General features: G+C 41.3%; 1 protein-coding gene across 1 annotated transcript in view; it reads left to right on the forward strand.

Moving 5' to 3' along the window:
* ARVCF (ARVCF delta catenin family member) overlaps nt 1-21,780 on the forward strand; it is a 1,196,801-nt gene that overhangs the window by 219,399 nt on the left and 955,622 nt on the right. The window contains exon 4 of the mRNA XM_077293391.1: nt 7,107-7,150. The gene's annotated coding sequence lies outside the window, so the exon portion shown is untranslated. The remainder of the gene's footprint in view (nt 1-7,106; nt 7,151-21,780) is intronic.

Below are 21,780 nucleotides of genomic sequence, written 5' to 3' on the forward strand. Positions count from 1 at the left end.
GTCCTCTGACCTCATTCCTCTTTAATCCTGGCTTGCCTGATAGACCAAACCATGGTTTAATAAATAGCTTTTTTGCTTTGCGGTTATAGTACATACACATTCCAGCATTTTATTTCCTTTCAATAGTTTGTACAGTTATTATAATCCACCTGCCAATTCTCATTATTGATATTAGCAAATCAGACACTTAATGCATTCTTCTCTTTCAACCCTCTGGGTCCCTCGCCCCAGTCGTTTCACAAGATTTTGTAGAGGGTCTGATATCAGAAATCTAGCAGATTTTGCTTAATTCCTATCAAGATAATCACCTGAAATATTCACATGAATAAGTGGGGAAACTCCTTATGGAGACATATTCCAAAATTGTATCTACTTAATATTCCACCTTTTCAACTGAGTTGTAAAATTAAGCAACTTCTTTTGCACATGACGACAGCTGCTAGGTATCTGACAGCCTGTAAGTGGAAGACTGTTCAATCCCCCTTACTCAACGAATTTCAATTACAAATACAAGATGTTATAAGTATGGAATACCTTACGGCTTTACTAAATAACACAGGGGAACATTATGGAGTGGTGTGGACTTTATGGGACACATATTGGGCTCAAAGAGACCCTTAAAGATTATTGTTGCAAAAGATGATATAGCTCAGATAACTGAAATGAGTTTGGTTCTTTATCCACCCTCTTCTCCCCCATCCTTGTGTGTCAATGTCCTGTAATATCTTTACACCTGTTTATGCCATATTTTAAGATAAAGACTTGGTGTGTAGAACCTATTTCTTTCAGATGATAATTATCTTGGTTGATATACAGTAGTATATATTGTACCTGTTCTACTCTAAATCATTTTGGATCTTGTGTTTTTAGTGTTTCTTGTATGTAATACTTTATGAAAATTCAATACAATTCAGTTACCATATTTGAAAATAAATATGCTCACCTACTGCCATCTTCTCCGGTGTGAAGCGCTGTTCTGCTCGTCTTCTAAGTGATGTTAGAGCTCCTCAAACTCCCTGGGTCACACTGCCTTCTGTGTGACCGGGAATTGGATTTTACAGTTTGAGCCTATGGAGTGTCATAATGAAGCTTCATAGGCTTACACTGTAAAAGAGACTTCTGGCTCATGCATTTAGTGTGAACCGCGGTTACGTCACTCAGAAGAGGAGCAGAACGGCACTGGACATCGGAGAAAGTTGAGTTTGGTGAGTATATTAATAAAAACCCACACTACATTACATACACAATGATTTAGAGACAAAAATAGTTAATGGGTGGGTTTCTTTAAGAAGATTTTGCGCATTGGCTATGACGGAATATTACTTTCTGTAATATTATTATTATAAGTTATGAGTCTTTTTATTTAATTGAATAAAATGCATGTTCTTAACAATATTCAATTCCCAGTGTCTTTCCAGTTTTTTCATTTCATTTAAATAAGTATAGTGCAATTCTCCTTTTGGCTTGAGTTGTAAACCCAAAGGAAGCAAAGTTTCATTGCTTGGATGCTTTTTCAGTACACAGAATCTTTTCATTGCAGCCTCAGCCTTAAGAGCAATGAAGCCTTGTTTTTGCTGTTCTGTGACAGAAAGCGCTGAAAATCACTTGTTGTTTGTCAGCTCGGCTCCTTACCTGCACACTTGAAAGTTTCACTTGTTCATAGGAACATAAGCAAAGTAAACCGAAATCAGCACATCCGTCCTTACATTTCTGAGCCAAACGGGAATGTATATGAGAGGAAAAGTTTTCGGCCAACAGCTATCTAAGGTTATGGCCAAAGGGTAATTTCATAAAAAATCCAGCATTTTTTGTTTTCAAGTGATTCAGTGAAGTTGAGTATTTGCATGTGCTTCGTTTTGATGGAGTGCCTGCGGACCTGTGTGATTGTTGCGTGTGTGGTGGGGGGGTGAGTGATGAATACATTTTTAGAGCATGAACAATAAGCTCCAGAGTTATCAAATTCTAACAAACTGTTAAGAATTATACTGAATACTAAGAAACATTCTTGTTTTTTATTCATTTTAAATGTTGCATAGTAAATGTTTATGAATAATTTTTCTGATATTGTAGATTTCAATAATACATAAATACAGCAAAATTCTATATGAGTGTTATATAATATCTATAACAGTAGTATTATAACATTATTTGATATTCTCACAAGAATCACATTGATTATAGCAATTTCTCTGTGATGATAAATTTCCTATAATCTGTCATCTGTATTGTGGGTCTGCCCTGTATCTTTAAAACCTTTATTTCGTTGAATCAGTAGGACTGATGGATATTTTATTTACACCCCACTATATACAGCTCACCAATAATAGTGACCTAATGGGTGCAGGTTAAGATGATGGGCATATGCCCTTCTATGCTTGCTGTGACAGAGAAAAATGCTCTTGATGTAGTTGTGAGGATGTGAGAATTTCATTCTGCATTCAAGCACGAAGTACTAAACATGGCACTCAGCTTTGGTTTGTTCCCTCACTTATTGTGTCGTGCGACTGAACTTCTTAACTCTCTGATGTTGGGATACAGGTCAGTATACAGTATTCTCAGAAGAATCTGACCAGTGAAATATGGCTAATATATATATATATATATATATACTAGATGGTGGCCCGATTCTAACGTATCGGGTATTCTAGAATATGTAGGTAGTATATAGCACAGGCTACGTACTATATTGCACAGTGACGTAATATATAACACAACCGACGTAGTATATAACATACCTACGTAGTATATAACAGAGCTACGTAGGATGTAACACAGCGTACGTAGTATATTGGTCAGCCACGTAGTATATAGCAGAGCCACGTAGTATATAACATAGCCATGTAGTTTATTTTAGAGCCACGTAGTATATTGCACAGGCACATAGTATATTGCACAGCCAAGTAGTATATAAGTCACCTAGTATATTGCACAGCCACGTAGTATATAACAGTCACGTAGTGTATTGCACAGCTACGTAGTGTATTGCACAGCTACGTAGTGTATTGCACAGCTATGCAGTATATTGGTCAGTGACGTAGTATATAGCAGAGCCACGTAGTATATTGTAGAGGGACGTAGTATATTGCATAGCTACGTAGTATATTGCATAGCCACGTAGTATATAACAGAACCGACACAGCCACATAGTATATTGCACAGCTACGTAATATATTACACAGAGCGGGGTTAAAAAAGACTTAAGATAAAAAATAAACATATACTCATCTTCCAAAGGCCCCTTAAAGTCCTGGCGCCGGTGTGTGGTGCACGCGGCAGCTTCCGGTCCCAGGGTTGGTATGAGCGCAGGACCTGTGATGACGTCGCGGTAACATGACCGTGACGTCATGGCAGGTCTTTCTCGCATAGCATCCTTGGCACTGGAACCTGCCGCTTGCACTGCCGAGGACAGCACGCGACGTCGGATGGTGAGAATAACCTTTTTTTTATTATTATTATTTGTAACATTAGATCTTTTTAGTATTGATGCTGCATACGCAGCATCAATAGTAAAAAGTTGGTCACACAGGGTTAATAGCTGCGTTAACAGAGTGCGTTACACCGCAGTTTAACGCTGGCATTAACCCTGTGTAAGCGCTCAGCGCTGACTGTAGGACTGGCGGACTATGGCCGTTGCTGATTGGTCGTGGCAATGGTCATGGGTGTTTTGCCACGACCAATCAGGGATTGGATTTCCATGACAGACAGAGGCTGCGACCAATGAATATCCGTGACAGACAGACAGAAAGACGGAAGTGACCCTTAGACAATTATATAGTAGATATCTATATATATAATTGTCTAAGGGTTTTTCCGTCTGTCTGTCTGTCCTGGAAATCCTGCGTCTCTGATTGGTTGAGGCCGCCAGGCCTCGACCAATCAGAGGCGGACACAGCATGGCGACGATGATGTCATAAAGGTTGCCTCGACCAATCAGCGACGGGCACAGTCTGCCGCGAATTCTGGAATCATCATTGTCCATATACTACGGGGACATGCATATTCTAGAATACCCGATGCGTTAGAATCGGGCCACAATCTAGTATATATATATATATATATATATATATATATATATATATATATATACACACACACACTAGATGGTAGCCCGAGGTATTCTAGAATATGTATGTAGTTTTTATTTATGAAGATTTTAGAATAATACATTGAATACACAGGATTCGGCCGGACTGCGCCTGTCGCTGATTGTTCACGGCCAGCCATGTAGTATATAACAGCCCAAGTAGTATATTGCACAGCCACGTAGTATATAGCACAGCCACGTAGTATATAGCACAGCCCACGTAGTATATAGCACAGCCCACGTAGTATATAGCACAGCCCACGGAGTATAAAGCACAGCCACGTAGTATATAGCACAGCCCACGGAGTGTATAACAGCCGACGTAGTGTATAACAGCCCACGCACGTAGTGTATAACAGCCCACGCACGTAGTGTATAACAGCCCACGCACGTAGTGTATAACAGCCCACGCACGTAGTGTATAACACAGGCCACGTAGTGTATAACACAGGCCACGTAGTACATTGCACAGCCCACGTAGTACATTGCACAGCCCATGTAGTACATTGCACAGCCCACGTAGTACATTGCACAGCCCACGTAGTATATTGCACAGCCCACGTAGTATATTGCACAGCCCACGTAGTATATAGCACAGCCCATGCAGTATATAGCACAGCCCATGCAGTATATTGCACAGCCCACGCAGTATATTGCACAGCCCACGTAGTACATTGCACAGCCCATGCAGTATATAGCAATGTGGACATCATACCACTGTTAAAAAAAGAATTAAAATAAAAAATAGTTATATACTCCCCTTCGTTGGCCCCGGATCCAGGCGAAGCGTTTAGCGATTGCTCCTCGCGCGCTCCGGTCCCAAGAGTGCATTGCGGTCCCGCGAGACCGCTACGTCGTCATCTCACGAGACCGCAATGCATGGAGCGGTCACCGGGGCGTCGCGAGGAGTGGGAAAGGCCGGTTCCTGATCCGAGCGGCCGACGGACGGTGAGTATATAACTATTTTTTATTTTTTAAATTATTTTTAACATTAGATCTTTTTACTTTTGATGCCGCATAGGCAGCATCAATAGTAAAAAGTTGGTCACACAGGGTTAATAGCAGCAGTAACGGAGTGTGTTACCTGCGGCATAACGCGGTCCATTACTGCTGCCATTAACCCTGTGTGAGCGCTGAGTGGAGGGGAGTATGGAGTGGGCACTGACTGCGGAGAGGAAGGAGCGGCCATTTTGCCGTCAGACTGTGCCCATCGCTGATTGGTCGCGGCAAAACGATCAGCGACTTGGATTTCCATGACAGACAGAAGCCGCGACCAATGAATATCCGTGACAGAAGGACAGACAGACGGAAGTGACCCTTAGACAATTATATAGTAGATATATACATACATACATACATACATATACACACAGTCATGGCCGAAAGTGAAATTTTCACCCTTGAAAATTTTTCAGAAAATGAAGAATTTCTCCCAGAAATTTATTGCAATTACACTCAGATTGTATTGGAAGAATACAAGAGCACAGGAAAAAAACGGCCAAAATGGGCATAGTTTCACACAAAACACTAAACTTTGCTAAGACAAATTTGTTAGAACCTTTCCAAAATTGTGGCTAAACATCTTTGTTTTAAGCATGTGATGCTAGTTCAAACTCACCTGTGGCGAGTAACAGGTGTGGGCAATATAAAAATTCTCTGTAGATAAATTTGTGACTGTGTACATATACAATGTGTGTGTGTTTTTAACAACTGAAAAGCACACTTGAAAATAACATGTCTTTGCAGAGAAATCTGCTTCTTTCTCCTCCTGAACAGATCTTATATTCTCAACATTATCAATCCTCAGATAAAATCTTTATTTAATGAAGACAGCATTTTACATTACTGAGATGACTGTAGAATGTAAGCCCAGAAGGGCAGAGCCCTCTCCCCTCTGTACCTGTCAGTCACTATTAGCTTGTTCATTTTAATTTCTATTTGTGTTTTTATGCAACCTTTTCTCATGTACAGCACCATGGAATCAAGCAATCAATGTTGCTATAAAAAGAAACAATAATGACATTTGTTTTTTTGTTTTTTTACAAATGTAGGTGGGGGGGAAGGTGAGCGCTGTTTCTAGCTCCACACACCTCCCACCCGCTTAATGGAATCTCATCAGTAGCAACTGCCATCTCCTATCCCAGTAATGTACCGTAATAATCTGCCTACACTGACTGCAGATTTTACCAAGAAATTTAGAATTTTCAAAATAAAAGATCAGTCCAGAAGGGGAAAGAAGCAGATCTTTCTGATTAGGCCTATTACAAAGGTTCTTATTTTCATTTGTATTATTGAGTTTTATTAAATAAAAAAAAAATAAAACAGTTACTCTTTAATTTGTACAATGCACAAAACCTGAATTCTCTCTTTGATGTTATTTAAACACCTACTGTATCTCATGTACTTTTCAATTTTAGGCCCTGCATTAGACAAAATACAGTTTTATGTTTTGCATAGAAGAGTCTTTTAAAACAATGTTTGGATGTATAGATTTAGACTGACCATGGCAGCTTGACTTCTCATTCAGCATAACTGAAAGCACATCTTTAGAATAGGAGTATGGGCTTATCTTGGTACAATTCCATTAGATGGACCAGCAGCAAATGTGGCACCTAGTGATTTTTTTTTTTTTTTGTGTCCATAAGGTCTATCTGTATGTTTAGTTGTAGTAGGATGTATTAGGATTGCACAGCCTTTAAGGAGTTTTCCCATTAACAACATAAATAACTTGTTCATGGGATAAGATATAAATGTGTCATCACCGAGGGCCTGATCGCTGGGACCGCCACCAATCACGAGAACAAGTGTTCCAAAATCCCATGTGTTTATGTGCAGTAGTGAGTATGTCCCGCCATTGCTTCATTCTCATCTATAGGAGTGTTGCTCACGTTCACACAGAGGACTTTGGACCCCTCATTCTCTCAGAAGCTGCCACCCAGCGATCCTACGTGTATTGTCTATATGGGACAATCCATATAGTATTACTACTTAAGTCTACATTATATGTTTTCTTTTGCTTCAGGTTCACCTTGCTGGTCATAGAAGACTGATAAGACAACTGTCACGGTAAGAGCTTTTGTTCGTTTATTTGATCAACACCAACATATAGACTTGGAATGGTGTGAATTTATTTAACATTTACTTCAACCCAATTGTGCCGCTAAGATCTCACTTTTTTTTGCAGGACCCTTAAGCTTAAAGGGAACCTGTCAGTTAGTTCCAACTGCCCAAATCACTGCCATCATGAAATGGAGCCCAGCAGCACAATTGCAGTCAAGTATATTTTATTCGGAAACTCTGCAGCGTTTCAGATAAAATATACCGTATTTTCCGGTGTATAAGACTAACTTTTAACCCCTGAAAATGTTCTTAAAGGTCGGGGGTCGTCTTATACGCCGGGTGTCGTCTTATAGGGCGGGTGCGAACCAATGTGCATATGGTGGGCGGGAGTGGTCTCGATGACGAAGAGAGGGGGCGACTCACAGGGAAGGTGTAAGTGGAGTATCCCCCTATTACCTCATTGGGACAGCGATGCTCTCTGCGGGTCTCTGTGCTGGGGGGCGGCGGCTCCTCTTTGTGCAGCATGGGGGCTCTGCTGGGGGCTGTGGCGGCTCTTTGTCCAGCGTCGGGGCTCTGCCGGCATTTCCTCAAAGCCCATAGGCCACCGCATCACAACAATGGAGCTGCCTTGGCCTCTGGAAAAATGGTCGCTGGGGCGGTGCATGCTTAGATTCAGATCTCGATATATAAGAATAAACGCGTGCACAGCCGTTAGGGAGGTGCCAGAGTAGGTTCCAATACCATGAATAATAGGAAAAAACTTGGCACTCAGACTTAACTTAATCAGATAAAGTGTTTTAATGGTGTCCACAGTAAGTAACAGAAGAAACGTTTCGGTCCCATAACCGGACCTTCATCAGTCACAATATTTGATCGTGAACGGAAGCTAGTGGACCCGAAAGATTGGGGGTTTTCATTAAGGTCATATATATAGGTGGACACAGCCAGTGTCTCAGGGGGATGGCTGAATCTGGCGATATTGTCTTCTGTGGAATAGAGCCTGCGTGTCCTGGTCATGTTAACTGGTCAGTTAACATCTCTTTTTCCATAAGCCTTAGTGGGGAGGGGAAGCTGATTTTTTTTTTATATTGTCTCCTCCACTATTTCACCCCCTACCCCCCCCCCCCACGCACACACACGCACATTTTCAAGTCTACTTTCAACCATAATGATTTGCTTAGATTGAATACATTAGAGTAAATGACTCTGGTGTGTAAAGTTTATGTGAACTTGCAATATTCCTTTAGCAAGTGCTGCCTTTGACTATGTGTCACTGGGAGCTGCCAAAGTCGACAGTGCAATTAAGATTACTATATAGCAGATGTTGTGTTACATGCTCCCTCCTTTTGTTGCATCTTGGCCTTCCGATCCAATATGAGAGAGTTCACATTACCAGAATTTAGCGTAAAAGTGGAACCAGCCTTAGAGATCATGGACGCAGAAGGTAGTGACAATACAATGGTCTGTAGGGTTTACATACATTTTAGTGGGAAAAATAGTGGTCATCTGAATAGGGCCTTAGGTTATCCAGTTCCATGATCGGCCTCTTTGGAAGTATTTTTATTAAGCCTTTAATCTATTTGTCTTGGTGAAAAAAGTTTTGGAAGAATAATATGAACTTTTTAAATCCTGTTTTAACTTGTTCCCTAGTGATTCCTTATATAAGTATTAAAAATTTTTTTTAAAAAAGTTGTAGAGGTATTGTCTGAAAAATCTTTTTTTTTTGTTGCCATCTAACTAATAACGGCAAATGTATTCCTTTATATGCAGTTGCTTTGGCTCAAGCTGTCAAGTAAAGCTTCATAGCTTGTGAGAGTGTTCTGCGTGTTGAGCTGCAATATGCACAACTGCTGTTCTTAAAAGCCACAGATCTGAGAATTCATAAAAATGACTATAATTATGTATATGTATCTTAACATTCAGAGTACTACAAGTTCTATGATGTAGGAATGGTTCAGGACCCCTGCAGATCAGCTTTTTTGTAAGAAATCTATTGTTTGCGGTCCATTTTTTTACCATTTAAAAATATTTGATAGGACGTTTTGCGAATAAAATATAACATTTATCAGTTAAAATGTTACATTGCCAAAAATGTGTATTGTGCCCCATTAACAACTATTTTGCCCTTCTTTAACAATAGATCGCTCTGATCTGCGTTTATGTTCATGTATTGTATTTGATGTGTGTTGTTTCCTTGGTAAAGATCATGAGATGGCATATAACTACACCTTGGCACTGACTGACAGCTGGCTCAGGAATGCTGGCTGTCAGTCAGTGTCTGTGGCATGATTACAGCAGCAACTCATTATGTACTTAGCGATGACTGAAACCTCTATGACTGAAAGCCCAAGGCTGCCAGGAGGAATAAAGTTAATTTCCTCCTGGTAGCAGGGATTTCAGTGCAGCGGCCAAGCAGCTTTGCAATACTATTAACCTACAGATTAACCCCATATGTTAATAGCATATGGATGTGACAGTTTCTCTTTTAAATCTTTCCTTCCCTATTTGTAAGTTAGTAGAAGCATGAAGTGTGCACCTGACAAATGACACCTGTGTCTGTAAAGAAATATAATATATGGGGGTAAATGCTTGCATCTGTGTTTAGAAACATAGGTTTCATGCTGTTAACAAAGTTCAAGGGGTGTTCTCAAGTTCTTAAATTGATTTACGGTAATTAGTATGAAAAAAAGCAATTTTGCAATTGACTCTTTTTCTATATGCTTTTATTCTCTTCCAATGAGAGAATTTAGCTTTTAGTGTACAACTCAATTCCATTTAGCTCTGTCTCTAGTGCTTGGCTGAGTGTGCACAGTGGATATATTCTAGGAGAGGGGTTAGCTCCTAACATACCAGTCAGCTCTCTCCAACCCATTGATTTCTGTTAAGCAGTTAGCTACTCACCCCTGTCCCACTATATGTCATCCTCAGAAGAAAAACAGTTGTAAATCACCAGTCCAGCAGCTTTCACAGCAAGACTCCTAATGGCTCTCTGCTGTCTATGTTCATAGCTGTGTTGTGCTTATGCAAATACCTTGTTCTCTATATGTGTAAATACAGGGATAACAGTGTACACTCCAGAATAAACCACTGATAGCAAAATGTGTTATAGCAGAACTTGTGCTGAGCATTATAGTTCCACTAATATTACAGTTTTCTTCACCAGAGCTGTCAAAAAAAAGAGCCTGCCCTGCTAGAAACCAAGAAGTAAGGAAAGGAAAAAACTATAAGGAGATTGCATTATTCTTAATTGCTCAAGAGAGAACTTGAGGAAAAACCCTTAAGGTGTTCCTACAGACTGTTGGCTGAATAATGGTATCCTCGTCCAACTCTTCGATGCACAGGTGCACTCACTTTGCCAAACACTCCTTTTTTCTCCATGACAAAGCCACTGCCAGACATCTCTGGCAGCAAGTTTTCTCTTAAGAGACAAAAGAATTGGCAGTTTGCAATCAGACTGTCACGCTCAGTGTAGGAAAGGCTCAGTGCAACATGAAGGGATAAGGGAACCAAGGCGTGGATACCCCTAGGCAGATATAACGTCACCCTTTCTGCCCTATCCTCCCTATATAGGTTCCGCACCTATCACCGAGCAGGATACCTAATCCCTGCCTGACCCTGGCGATAAACCCTGCATAGGGAAGGACATGATAAGCTCTAGTCAATCCCCACTACCACTTTAAAGACAGATGGGGTACACAAACAAGGGGAACACTTAGCTTTAGGAGACTCACAGAGAAACAGACGTCCTCCAGCAACACCAAGGAGGAAGATAGCCGACTGCTATAGCTCCAACCCTCAACAGGAAAATGATAATAGAAATATCACCCCCAACTTCCAGCAGCCAGCTGGAAGTTGTAAACACCCCGGTCCAAGTGTGTCAACAAGAGTCGGGGGAGGTTGCCGCTGGGTCCTATAGTCAGAAGGCCAAGGAAGAAGTCTGCAAAGCAAACTGCTGAGACCTTCTGCAGTGAGATGCCGAGTGATGGTCTGCAGCGTCTGGCACACCTGTTACACGAACATGCCAGATCCTCAACTCCCCCAATATCATCTGTCAGGCGAAAATTGCGGGAGCCACATATATATTAATTTGTTTGCCAAACTCATTATAGCCCGGTTCACTATGTATTGATTTAGGCCTTCGCCGGAATTTTTTGGAGAGTCTGAAAACTATACATTTTTGGAAAGGTTATAGTATAAGCAATACGAAAAACAATGTTTCCATTTGCCCCGAGTCCCACGTGACCGCCATATTGGATTTTACAAAATGGCTGACGTAAAACCAATTTTCGTTAATATCTCAGCTTATAAATAACATAAAAATAAAATTTGACAGCTAAACATACATTTTAGGGCTAAGAAATGCAATATATATGCTGGACGAGTTCTTCATTGATAATCCAGAACTAAAACAGGTGTGTTTGATGGCAACAGAGGGAATTGAAGCTGCCTGTTCTGAGGAAAACAAGAACACAAAAAGTAAGTCAGTGAAACAAGCAAGCACTTCCCCACTAGAGGCCTTGACCACTGCTGACATAATCACAGTCTTTCAAACATGGGTGAAACAGAGATCCAAAAATGCAATGTTCAAGTCAATGATGAACTACCTACAGCGAGTGGAAACAATCCTTTTATTTGTTGCTGCAACCAGGAATGCAGACCTTGAGCTTCATCTTCAAGCCGGAGAGCAGCTCAGCAAGCTCTTCTTTGCATTTGACCGGATGAAATACAAGCGATTGTGGCCAAGGTATATCACGGACATGCATGACCTTAAAATAAATCACCCTCAAACATGGGAAGAAATGAAAGCGGGTAACATTTCAGTCACGAAAAGTGCTATCCCATTTGTATCCATTGGGGCGGACCATGCATGCGAGCATCTGAACAAGCTGATGAAAATCCATGCTGGCATAGTCGGCATCTCGAACAATGCCAATGCTCGTCAGAGATTCTTCATGGCCACACCTGAACTCTCCCGAGTTGTCAAAGAATATACCAGACAGTTTGATTTAGAACGTGACAAAACCAGAGAGCATCACGATCTTGGGCCAAGTGCAGTCAAGAAGTGTCATCATGTTATTGACAAGATTAAGGAAGCAATTTTGAAACATGGCAACCCATTTGCTGTTGTAGGTGACAAGTTGCACAATGTAATCACCCATGCCTACATCCCTGATGAGTACGTAAAAATGATCCTGAATGCAGATGAGACAGGTCAAAAGCTGTATGAAGACTATGTGTTGGCGCGAATCAATGGGGATGTTAGCCTATGGGCACCAGTAAAGAAGGAGAACAACAGGATGTTCATGTCGGCAAACAAGAAAACCACAGTAAAACTCCGAGACAAGACTGTTGATCTTAAGGAGACCAAGGACTTGTATGGAAGAATGATGGTTTTGGCAAGGTCCAACAGAGACATAAACCAGAAAGTGGCCATTGGGAACTACGAATTCACTCTGACCCCAAGAGCCTTTTTTGCTCCAGATGGTACAATGTTACCATGCCATGACAAATCAAAACTGATCAGTCTCCTTAACAAGTTGGTTATAGTAGAAACTCCACAGAAAGATCTGCAGCCAGAAGATAGGATGGACACAAGATCAGATGCTCCAAGTCGCAAGATAGCCCTGGTAGATGGAATGGTTCTTCTGCAAAAGATGGCCAAGAAACCGGCAACACTAGTGACAGTCAAAGATCTCAGTTACTGCTTCAATGACAGGCTTATGTCTCTCACAGAAAATTACGATGAAATAATCCTTGTGTTTGATACGTATAGGGAAAATTCTCTCAAGGATGCTACCAGGGATAAAAGAAGAAAAGGAAAGGCACCAATTCAGTACCAGGTCAGAGATGAAACAAACATTAATCATATTCCAATGAACAGGTTCCTTTCACATGACAAGACAAAGGCTGACCTGACCAACTATCTTGCTGCAAAGACTCTAGAGTTCAACAGTTCATCACAAAAACTGGTCATCACTTGTTCTTCAGGGTGTACCAGGAGCAACAAAAACTTAGTTTTCGACGACAACAATCACGAAGAAGCAGACACACTGTTGATCTACCAAGCTGTCTTGGCAACACAACGAAAACCCACCGGATGCAAGGATGGTTTTCTTCTCCCCTGATACCGATGTACTGGTGTTGGTCATAGCTAACTATGACCTCATGCTGAAGAATACATCGATTTCAATGGTCTCTGGGATGATCGAGATAGAGCCAATAAGGCGAGTCATAGGGGCAGACAGAGCAAAGGCTTTGACAGCCTTCCATGCATTCACTGGTGCTGACACAACTGGAAGGTTCTCTCGAATTGGCAAAGCAATCTGGCTGCAAGCTTACATGAACGCAACACCAGATGTAATCAGTTCTCTGCAGATGCTTTCGACTGAAAAAGAAGTGAGCGAAACTATGTTGTCAACTCTTGCTACCTTCGTATGTTTTGCTTACTCTCCAAAAGGCATTTTTATTAAGAATATTCCCGAACTGCGATGGCATCTATTTTGCAAGCATATGGCAGAAAGTGACAGGTTACCTCCTACACTCGGAGCTCTAAAACAACATGTCCTCAGAGTCCATATCCAAGCCAGAGTGTGGGGACAAGCTAACATTGCTTTGCAGGATTCTCAGCTGGATCCCGAGAAGAATGGCTATCACAAAGGGTTGGATGGACAGTTGAAACCAACCATGACAGATGTTCTTCCAGCTCCAAAAGCAATAATCGAGATGATTAGTTGTCAATGCAAACATGACTGTTCTTCTTCAAGGTGTTCGTGCCGAAAAAATAACTTATCCTGTACCGATCTTTGTCAGTGTGACAGCGAGTGTATGAATGACGAGGACACTCAGACCAAATATGAAACTGATGATGACAGTGATGGTGGCGATATGTAAAGACACTCTGGTTGTTCAAAAGTTAAAAACATTAACTCTCTGCTTTTCGAGTTCGAAAATTTGTTCAAATATAAACCGATACAATTTGTAGTCGTATATAGAGTATTTATTTGGATACCACTGCATTTCTTAGTACTCAAAATGTATGTTTAGCTGTCAAAATTTAAGTTTTACGTTACTTACAAGCTGAGATATTAACGAAAATCGATGTAAATCAGCCATTTTGTAAAATCCAAGATGGCGGCCACTTAGGACTCGGGGCAAATGGAAACATTGTTTTTCTTATTGCTTATACCATAGCCTTTCCAAAAATGTACATATTTGAAACTCTCCAGAAAATTCCGGCGAAATTACATAGTGAACCGGACTATTATATCAGTAATATGTTACTCTAGTGAGTATGGGGGCCTTTAGTCATCACTTGCTACTGTGTTGAAATTACACTGAAACCGTGATTACAGGGAGAAGAAACCCTCTTTGACAATCAGGTAAGAGGCCTTTTTTGTCAACTTTCCTTTAAGACACAGGTATTGCTGAACTCACATGTCACAGTGCTACACATACATTTTAGTTTTTGTTTGGAAAGGCGAGGGGGAGGGAAACACGTTGACAGATTTACCTTAAACGGAGATTTCACTGATATGATCTCTAGTCAGCTACAGGAACAAAACCTGAATCCGCCTTCACTTAACATAAGGCTGTGTGCACACGTAGCAGATTTTTTGCGTTTTTTTCGTGGTTTTTCGCTATAAAAACGATATAAAACCGCGAAAAAAACGCTAACATTAAGCATCCTATGTAACAGAATGCAATCCGCATTTTTTGTGCACATGCTGCATTTTTTTCCTGAGCGGAATCGCAATCCAGAAATAAACGCAGCATGTTCATTAAAATTGCGGAATCGCGGTGATTCTGCACACATAGGAGTGCATTGATCTGCTTACTTCCCGCACGGGGCTGTGCACACCATGCGGGAAGTAAGCAGATCAAGTGCGGTTGGTACCCAGGGTGGAGGAGAGGAGACTCTCCTCCACGGACTGGGCACCATATAAATGGTAAAAAATAAAAGAATTAAAATAAAAAATAGCGATATACTCACCTTCTGGCGGCCCGACCTTCTCAGAGGCTTCCGAGGTGTGTGTAAAGGACCTGCGATGACGTCACGGTCACATGACCCGCGGTCACGTGACCGCTACGTCAATGGAAGGTCCTGAACAAACACAGCATTAGGAACGGACACCGCTGAGGTGAGTATAACCTTTTCCTTTGTCCCAGTGTCTTTGTCCTTGTGTCTTGTTCCATTGCCTTGTCTGTACTTAGTCTTACCTCGGTCTTCTAGTCTTTGGCTTCCTTCCCTGTTGTCTTTCCTTGTATTCTCAGTCTGCTTACACTCCGCACTCTTGCAGCTCTGCCTGCTCTGAACCTTTGTTACTTTACCTCTGCTCCTCACTTCTGCGTTTCTGCTCCTTTCTACTCAGCTTATCTTCTGCTGTTGCAGTTATCCCTTGCTGCAGCTTCTCTCCACATTCTTTGTGGCTCAGCTCTGCTGCAGAGACCCCTCCCGCAGCACCTCTCCGCTCCTTGCGGTTCTACCTGGCTCCGCTCCTTGCGGTTCTACCTGGCTCCGCTCCTTGCGGTTCTACCTGGCTCCGCTCCTTGCGGTTCTACCTGGCTCCGCTCCTTGCGGTTCTACCTGGCTCCGCTCCTTGCGGTTCTACCTGGCTCCGCTCCTTGCGGTTCTACCTGGCTCCGCTCCTTGCGGTTCTACCTGGCTCCGCTCCTGCCTGTCTGCACTTGGCTCCAGCTCTTGGCTCTACATCCGCTCTTGCGGTCTTTATCTACTTATTCCTAGGTCCTCGTGTCTGAACAGGTTCTTACCCGTTCTACATACCTGCCTGCAGACCGGTCCCTACCGGTTCTTCCAGTGTACCAGTCTTGTCCACCAGTCCTGCCAGAGAGCCAGCCGTGCCCGCCTGCCTACCAGAGAGCCAGCCGTGCCCGCCTGCCTGACAGTGTTCCTGTTGTACCCGTCTGCCTGCCTATGTGCCAGCCGTGCCCGCTTGCTTGTCTATGTTCCGTTCCCCGGTGGGATCAGCAGCCACAACCCGACTCCACCCTGGAGTGGTACCTGGTAGCTTCCTATTGCACAAGTCTGACCTCACCATCAGAGGCTCCAGTGAAAACCTAGGAAGCTACTTAGTTACGCCCCTTCCAGGGAGGTTTGGTCTGTGGTCCAGTGGGGCCACTCCCCCGCACGCCCGCGCCAACCAGTCTGGGCGCGAGCATGACAAGCGCTACAAAGAAACTGGCTCAAATGAGGACCGCCCCAGGAAAAGAAGACCAAGAGTCACCTCTGCTTCTGAGGATAAGTTTGTCCGAGTCACCAGCCTCAGAAATTGCAGGTTAACAGCAGCTCAGATTAGAGACCAGGTCAATGCCACACAGAGTTCTAGCAGCAGACACATCTCTACAACAACTGTAAAGAGGAGACTTTGTGCAGCAGGCCTTCATGGTAAAATAACTGCTAGGAAACCACTAAGGACAGGCAACAAGCAGAAGAGACTTGTTTTGGCTAAAGAACACAAGGAATGGACATTAGACCAGTGGAAATTTTTGCTTTGGTCTGATGAGTCCAAATTTGAGATCTTTGGTTCCAACCACCGTGTCTTTGTGCGACACAGAAAAGGTGAACGGATGGACTCTACATGCCTGGTTCCCACCGTGAAGCATGGAGGAGGAGGTGTGATGGTGTGGGGGTGCTTTGCTGGTGACACTGTTGGGGATTTATTCAAAATTGAAGGCATACTGAACCAGCATGGCTACCACAGCATCTTTTAGCGGCATGCTATTCCATCCGGTTTGCGTTTAGTTGGACCATCATTTATTTTTCAACAGGACAATGACCCCAAACACACCTCCAGACTGTGTAAGGGCGTTTTGACCAAGAAGGAGAGTGATGGGGTGCTACACCAGATGACCTGGCCTCCACAGTCACCAGACCTGAACCCAATTGAGATGGTTTGGGGTGAGCTGGACTACAGAGTGAAGGCAAAAGGGCCAACAAGTGCTAAGCAGCTCTGGAAACTCCTTCAAGATTGTTGGAAGACCATTCCCGGTGACTACCTCTTGAAGCTCATTAAGAGAATGCCAAGAGTGTGCAAAGCAGTCATCAAAGCAAAATCTGGCTACTCTGAAGAACCTAGAATATAAGACATAATTTCAGTTGTTTCACACTTTTTTGTTAAGTATATAATTCCACATGTTAATTTATAGTTTTGATGCCTTCAGTGTGAATTTACAATTTTCATAGTCATGAAAATACAGAAAAATCTTTAAATGAGGTGTGTCCAAACTTTTGGTCTGTACTGTGTGTGAATATATATATAATATATTGTACAGATAAATAAATATCTATTTTTATGTACAAAGATAACAAAAAAGAACATATGTTTGGTACCGTGACGACGGCACCATAAAACTGTCCCAATAGTTAACAGTGAACACCGTAAAGAAAATGAATTATAGAAAGGGGAAAAACATGTTTTTCATCATATCACCGAATAAAAAGTGGAATAAAATGCGATATAAAAAAAACCATTGTAAATTATCTCTGAAAACTTCAACTTGTCCCGCAAAAAATTAGCTGCCATAAAGTTCCATCAGTTGAAAAATAAAAGTTATAGCTCTCAGAATACAGCGATGCAAAAATAATTATTTTTTCTATAAAATAATTTTTACTGTGTGAAAAGCAACAAAAAATAAAAAAGTGATAGAAATGTGGTTTTGCTATAATCGTACTGACCCAAAGAGTAAAGCTGCTTTATCAGTTTTGCCACACGCGGAACGGCATTTAAATTAAAAAAAATAAATAAATCATGAATTGATGGTTTTTGTAAATTCTGTCTCCAAAAAATCAGAATTTGAAAGCAATGATCAAAAATCATCATGTGACTAAAAATGGTACCAATATAAAACGTCAACTTGTCCCGCAAAAAAACAAGCTGTCACATGACTCCATCGGACGAAATCTGGAAAAATTATAGCTCTCAAAATATGGCGATGCAAAAATTAGTTTTTGCAATAAAGTGTCTTTTAGTGTTTGACGAGCTGCAAGACATTAAAGCTCGATTATAAATCTGGCATCGCTGTAATCGCACCAACCCAAAGAATAAAGTTGTCTAATCACTTATACCACACGAGGAATGACGTAAAAAATAAACCAATTCTTCACCTGCTGTTTTTTTCATTGTGCCTCCCAAAGATTGCAGTTAAGGCATGCTGTGCTATTCGCTGAGCACTTACACCGAGTTTCCATGAAAATCTCTGAAATGCGTGATTCGGATGGAGCTCTCAGCGGAAGATTCCCTGAGGCAGATGGAATCACTGTGGACGCTGTTTGGCCGCCTATGATCTGGCAGTGTCCAACTTTTTAGGCATACTTAAAATTGCGGTCGGCCACAGTTTTGCGCACTTCTGAAAAGAAGGAAAATGCTGAACAGAGGCCAGATGGAGTCCAGAGTAACTGTGCTGCCTCATTATAGTGAATGGATCACCTCACTCAGAGATTTAGATTGAAACCCCCAAATAAGTGCAGAACACAGAATAAATGTGATCCCAAACGTTATGTAAAATGTTCCCAATAAAAGCTTCATCCACAAAGAAAACAAGTCCCCACCCAGGTCTGTCATCGTTCAATGTAAATATAGGGGGCTTCCACATTACTGGTAGTGCAAAGACTCTGGAAAAGCGCTATGGCTTCTCATACTCCAAAAGAAATCCAGCAAATTCTGTGCTTCCAAATGCCCCTTCCTTTCTGAGCCCCACAGTGTGATTAAACCACATTTATTGCCCACATGTTTGGCATTTCTGTAGTGATGAGAGCCCGCCTAATTTATGGGTGCGTGGCTCCAGAAGCATGAACTGGGCACCACAGCATACTGGTCACTACAACCGCAGTTTGCAATTTTCTCTGTAACATCTACTGCTTCTTGTCTCTGAAAAACACCCATGGAGTCAAAATTGTCACTACACCTGTAGATAAATTCCCAAAGGGTTATAATTTCCAAAATGGGGTAACTAGATGGGGGATTCTGCTCTTCTAGCACTTAGGGAATCTGTATATGGAGTCCGAACTATTCTAGGAAAATCTGTGTTCCTGGAGGCAAATAGCTGTCCGTCCCTCCCAAGTCTCTCCTTATGGCTAAGCAGTACTGTACAGCCTCATATGGGGTATTTCTACAGTTAGCTCAAATTGTGGGACAAATTTTGCTGCCATTTTTACTCATTTAATTTGAAAATGTTAAACCTGTGGCTAAAACATTTTTTTGTGTGGTAAAAATGTAATTTTTCTACTTTTTCACAATCCAATGGTAGAAAATTCTGTGACACATCTGTGCTGCCAATATGATCACTGCAACCCTAGATTAATTCATCAAGAATGTTCTAGCACTTCAGGGGCTCTCCTAGTGGGTTATGGCACCCGCAAACCATAACAGCAAAATCAGAGCTGTAATATGGTGCTCCTTTTTTCTGAGCTTTGTACTGTGCCTGAAACGTATTTCAGGTAAATTTTTTACGACAAACAGAGGTCCATTTTTTCCTATTAGCCCTTATTTTAGAAAAAATAAAACTTGTGGCTAAAGCATCATTTTAATGGTAAAAATGTAATTACTCTTTCTTCACTGCCCTATAGTATAAAAATCTGTGAGGCAAAATGTGGTGTCAATATGATCACTGCACCCATAAATAAATTCATTGGGAGTGTAGTTTGTAAAATGAGGTCATATATGGGGGGTTTCTTCTGTTTTGGCACCTCATGGGCTCTGCCAATGTGGCATGGCACCCGCAAACCATTCCAGCAAAATATGAACTCCAATATGGGGTTTCATTGTATTTAGTAGAAATGCTATCCTTTTGCTTTGCCCATTCTGCAAATTCAGGGCTCCGATCTGGCATCAGTCAACCATCCCTTCGGCGGATATTAGCTACTCACAAATGGCACCCTTACAAAATCCAGCTGCTTCGGGATCTCAACGAGGGTGACCCAGATCTGCGTGCTGAATTTCCAAGAATGGGCAAAACAAAAATTGGAAGGGGACCCTCAGTTTACACAGAACATTATGTTCATTGATGAAGCAAACTTTTTTGGGTGGGCCATTTATATGGATACACCTAAATAACATGGGAATGGTGACAGCTTTCTTGCGTAGGGTGTCTTTAATTGAAATCTGCTGCAATGACCCGGGCACTGCGTTCACCAGACATCAGCACAATTTCCATCCGCTCCTCATGTGTTAACCTCTGCGACATGTCAATGGCTGTAAAAGAAAGAGAGACTTATTAATAACTCATGAAAGAATAAAGTTACATTAAAACCAAGCACACCATTGTTTTTCTTGTGAAATTCTCATTAAGTTTGATGTATCACATTGACCCTCTTCCCATTGGAAAAAATAAAGTTGGATCCAAAATCGCCAACTTCAAAATGGCCACCATGGTCACCACCCATCTTGAAAAGTTTTCCCCCTCCAATATACTAATGTGCCACAAACAGGAAGTGGATATTACATACCATTCACATTTTACTTAGGAGTATCCATGTACATGGCCCACCCTGTATGATGTTAACATGTAGTCATGTTCTCATTGAAAGTTTTTGAGACTTTGAATTGGTTATTTAGGAAAGGAATTGTCTGCTGTGTGAGCTGTGGTCACATGGAGCAGGAGAGGTCTGGAGCAATGCTGTAAACAGCCGAAGACAGCAATGGTTAAATATTTTAATGCTCAATCGTACACACATTAAAAATGGCTAACGAAGGGGGGAATAAAAAAAACTGGAGTGCTACTTTAAGGATGTTTCATGATATGTCCCTTTGTTGTAATTGTTGCTGTACTTTGCTTAATTGCCATTAAGTCATTTCATAGAGGATTTAGCAATGTTTAACACAAGCTTATGTAACTAAACACGTGCATATTTAAAAAAAAAAATACTCTGAAAAAACTCTTGCTTTGTATGTTTCAACAAACTAAATTCATATTTAATCATCAGTTCTTTTACTCAAGAAGACTGTTTTCTATTTATTTTTTGTAATAAGGTTATAGCTATCTTGTGGTCTCTGTAGCAACCTACTCATGATCAAGCCCACCATACACACATAAAATATGACCATACACTCAATATTTTACTCGAAATGAAGTTTAGTGTGGAAAGGTCATCAGTGAAAATGAAGAATATATCTGCATTACAGTGGTAAACAGAATTCTTCATTATGGTTAATCCTGTGTCATTTACATTTTGACCTAAATATCCAATCCAGATTGCCCCACTGGATGCTACAGTTAGAGATCCCAAGTCCTAGCAAGATGAGTACTGTGCCTCTAAAATGCTTATGTTCTAAGGGATTTTAAACTAATTTATTTCTTGAGGATGGATGATAATCTTTTCTAATCTTGTTATTTGTGTCTACTGTAGTGCTATAGAGTTGAATAGTCTGCCTTTTGTATATGACTAGATGACTGAATGGTTCTCTTCCCAAATCTTCCTAATTAAATTCTGTCACATGTCCATTGTTAGTGTAGAATATAGCATACCTCATAATGATCCTACATTATATATATATATATATATATATATATATATATATATATATATATATATATACAGTGGGGCAAAAAAGTATTTAGTCAGTCAGCAATAGTGCAAGTTCCACCACTTAAAAAGATGAGAGGCGTCTGTAATTTACATC

Source organism: Ranitomeya variabilis, chromosome 1 (genome assembly GCF_051348905.1).
Source record: "Ranitomeya variabilis isolate aRanVar5 chromosome 1, aRanVar5.hap1, whole genome shotgun sequence".
In the NCBI taxonomy this organism is placed as follows: Eukaryota; Metazoa; Chordata; class Amphibia; order Anura; family Dendrobatidae; genus Ranitomeya; species Ranitomeya variabilis.